The 4,388-nt window shown below is 34.4% G+C and overlaps 1 long non-coding RNA gene across 1 annotated transcript in view; it reads left to right on the top strand.

Moving 5' to 3' along the window:
- LOC109845417 overlaps positions 1 to 3,819 on the top strand; it is a 10,294-nt gene extending 6,475 nt beyond the window's left edge. Inside the window, exons 3-4 of the long non-coding RNA XR_002248343.1 lie at positions 2,359 to 2,582; positions 3,600 to 3,819. This is a non-coding gene — a long non-coding RNA (uncharacterized LOC109845417). The remainder of the gene's footprint in view (positions 1 to 2,358; positions 2,583 to 3,599) is intronic.

Below are 4,388 nucleotides of genomic sequence, written 5' to 3'. Positions count from 1 at the left end.
TCCATCATTTATGTTTTTTAAATACAATATTTGTATGATAGTTGCATGATTAAACCTACCAAATTCATACAAATAGCTAATACAAACTATAAAAAGCTAAGCACATGCAAAATGTTTTAGAAAATCTTAGAAAATATCGTAAATATATATTGATTAAGACCCAGATTTGGCTGCATAATCATGTTTTTTCCTTGTAATTCATGTTTTTTCTACTATAAAGTTTACATATTGATTTCTACTCTAAGCCATTGGTATTACATGTGATACTTGCTTGGGTTTATATCTAAATTCTTTCTAGTGCATGTGTAAGGCCTTTTTTGTTAAATATTTTCTTTATTTCACCAATTAATCTTTCTTTCAGCTCATTTTATCATAATAGCTAGGTCTTACACTGTTTTACATGTAGGTGGTAGTCCAGTCTAATTGGCATGCATCTTTAAGGATCAGAGCTAATTAGAAAAATGAAAGACTTATATACTTACATACGTACGTACGCACACACACACATACATATATGTGTGTGTGTATGTATGTGTGTGTGTGTATACATATACACAACAAATATCGAATTATTTCTTTTAGTTGATCGCAAAATGTCAAATTGTAATCTATTATACACACTCAAATTAAGACCTACACTTGCATTAAAAAGAATCAAACCCTACCAAATTTATAAACGTAGAGAGTAAAAAGTAGAGCTTATGGAAAATGTTCACTGGAAAAAAGTTAGGAAATCAATAAAATTCAAAATTTTTGCAAGAAATGTAGAAGAAAATGACTAAATTGACCCTTGCATGATCATACTAATCCCTATAATCTTGTGCAATATTTTAAAAATATTAACTCAGATATCAATAGATTTCTTAAATATTAATTCACTATGGTTTTCAAATTTCAAAATAAAATTCATAATTTTTGGTAACTACATAAAGTATTTCATATGATAGGATTTCATAATTGAACGACTAAGGTTTTCAGGGATGGCTGCTATAGAAATTAGATATAGATGAATGGCTAAGATAGATGTCCTCATATCAAAAAAATTTACACTTGAGAAAAAAAAACTCGAATTTAATACCCCAGATGAACTCAGCCTCTATAGAAAAACTTGTTCCTGTTGACTAGATGAATTGTGAAGCTGTGTTTATATATATATATTATATATAATATATATATATATAGTATATATATATATATATATTATATAGTATATGGATATATATACATATACTTGGGGTAAGTTTTTGGCGGCTAAGGTTGAGCACCCTTAAGATTTCGCGCATCTAATGAATGGTGCAGAGCGCTAAAATTACATGCATTCGGCCTAAATTTTTATTTGCGATCGGCGGCTCCGTGAACTTGATCTACACGTTCTTGAAGTAAACCGGCCAAACAGCATGCATAGTTTTGGGGGTGGAACACCGTTGCATGATTTTGACCCTTCGTGTTTGAGTTCGTGCAAAAGTTCTATTCATTTCGAGAACACCGTTAAACAATTCGTGGTGAGTGGCATGAAGGGTCAAACACGACGGGTTCAGCCTCGCAAAATTGGTGTGTTGGTTTAAGAAGCGTGTATGATCAAGTTCAATGAAGCGGATCAGTAAAAAAAAATTAGGGAATGATGTGATTTTAGCACGGAAGTCCTTAGGTGGGATATGCTAAAAAGTGTCAATCATTAGGAAAATAGTTGGAAAAAGCATTTCCGGCCCCGGGGGCCTCGTCTCTCTCCTCTCTCTCTCTATATATATATATATATCATATATATGATATAGTATATATAGTTACATATATATATATTAATATATAGTAGAGAGAGAAGAGAGAGAGAGAGAGAGCTAAGACTGGCCTATCAATTAAGTTGATGTCGCACCGAAAGTTCGGCTAGCCACGACATTTATTTAATATAGAAACACATTTTTATATAATACAAGGATCCGCTAAGATTAATATGAGTGTGTTAAAAACTTGGTGGAGGCGAAGCACTATTCCGCTATGCCAGCTTAAGTTGACAGCCACCCCGCAGCCGCAGTTTTTCACGGCTATATATAATATATATAGTATATATATATATACTATATATAGTATATAATATATATAATATATATACGTACTATACGACGAGTAGATGAGAGGAGAGAGAAGAGAGAAACTATTGTCAACTTAAGTTGTATCCATTATCCACCAAAGTTTCTAATCGTTGGATTAAGTTTTAATATCAGTATTTTGTTTAGATGATGTGGCATGAATTAATTGCTAAAAGGGGTATTTTTGGAAAAATAAATCCACACAAAACAAGAAATCTCTCTTAATTGATTCTGTAGCATAAAAAAAATAATCATCACCGCCATCTTTCAATAGCCCCCATCGATCACTCTCGCGCTCAGACCTACAAGCCGTCCGTCCACTTGCTTCAGACCGTCGCCCGCTGGCCAAAGATCCGTCGCTCGCTCAACCAACATTGAGATCTGCTGCCCTTCGCCTCCTCTCCTTGTCATCAGCCACCATGCCACCAGATTCCGATTCCGAACCAAATCAGAGATGAACCAAATTGTCTTCCTCTCCAATTCCGAAGTCGGCATCAGGTTTTAGTGCTTTCTTTTTTTGTCCTTTGTTTCTTACATGTTTTAGTTCGGATCGTATATCTTTGTTAGAGTATTGAAGCAAATTATGCTGCAACTAAAAACTGGTCTTGTAAGTCTAGAGCACTACACGTTTTAGTTTGGATGTGTAAGTTCTTGTTTACTTCTGTTGCTTTAGTAAGTTTTACCCAGCACCATGTTTTTGCTCTTGAAATTATCTAAAGACATGTTAATGCTTTTCTTTTCACTAAGTCAAATGTTATACTGGGTAAACAAGTAGTGTTGAAAACAGGGTCTTCTCCTCTAAATATGGGACATGGTAATATGCTTCGTATGTATCCATATCCATGTCTCCATATCCTGGTATTTAAACTTTTCCGTGTTTTATCACTTTAGCATATTCAAATACCTGCCATGTAACTCTGTTGATTATGCTACATATTTGAATAAATATGATCTTAGAAACATGATTTATTTATCTCATGTAGAGTCGACACAATGTAATTGGCATAAAAAAAGTTTATTTTGATGTGATTCTGGTGTGAAATTCACACCGCATAAGTTGTTGATGTAATATTAAATTTTACCCCTCCTCGCATTACTAGTTCGGTCCATATCCAATCCATGCTTACATTGCTTATCTGTCCGGACCACGTATAGAGAAGACCACTTCATGAAGATTACTGAGACTCTGAAAAGAAACTGAGACTCCGAGGAGTAGGAGATTCCTTAGAGATTCGAGTCCCGACCAAGCCAATGAACGAAGGTTTTAGTTCACGTTGATATGGGTTTTTGATATTTGAAGGTTAGCTAAGATTGACAAGAGTACAAATAGAGCCATGAATCTCTCCATCTATGACTTTTACCAACGTTTTCATTTTAGTTTGTTAGTAACTATTAAATATAGATTTCCCCTTCCACTTGTTATTTTTATTTTATCAATTGTGAGCTTAATTTACCCTATATTAAAATTTTCTCCATCTATGAAGCAATCTAATAATCTTTCCATTATGGTTACAGGTTGTCTCATGGCAAGATTAGGGGAATATGTAGACAATGATATTTTTCGTGCAAATGAAGAAATAGAAAAGACGACGCAAGAGAGTCAGCCACATGAAGATGAACATCTAGAAGAAAACTTGAGTCACATATCATGTATTGATGAACCGAAGATCGGTATGATGTTCAAAAGTTTGGAGGAAGCAATGAATTATTATAGTGCTTATGCACTATTCATTGAGTTTGAGCTTAAGAAAGGATCTAATTATTTGTCTAAGAGAAAGAATGTCATCACAATACACGTATTTACTTGCTCTCATGAGGGTTTCCTAAAAGCAAAAAGGAAGGAGCCTACTTAGGGATAACACATTTGAGAAAAGTTCTTCGAAGGAGATATCTAGCATTTGAACTGGTTGCAAAGCAAGTATGCATGTGAAATTAGATGATGAAGAAAATTGGATCATATCATCCTTTAAGAAGAAGCACAACCATGAATTAGTACCGAGCCCCTCAAAATCTCGTTTCTATCAGTGTCGGTGAAAGATTGGAGATGAAGAAGACGACCTTATACGAACCATGCGTGAGCAAAGCATTTCAACAAAGCATATCAGAGACTTCATTGCATCTCAACGTGGAGGGGTTCGTAATTTATCATTCACGAGAAAGGACCTAAGGAACTTTGCAACTCGCCAAAGAAGTTCTCTTTTTGAGAGTGATATCTTAAGGACTCTAAGTCACTTTCAACAATTGCAAGCTGAGAATCCTATGTTCTTTTATGCGGTCCAGACTGATAGTAATAATTGTGCAAAA

This window comes from Asparagus officinalis, chromosome 6 (assembly GCF_001876935.1).
Source record: "Asparagus officinalis chromosome 6, Aspof.V1, whole genome shotgun sequence".
NCBI lineage: Eukaryota > Viridiplantae > Streptophyta > Magnoliopsida > Asparagales > Asparagaceae > Asparagus > Asparagus officinalis.
Note: the sequence above shows the minus strand (reverse complement) of the source record. Positions and strands in the feature narration are given on the sequence as shown.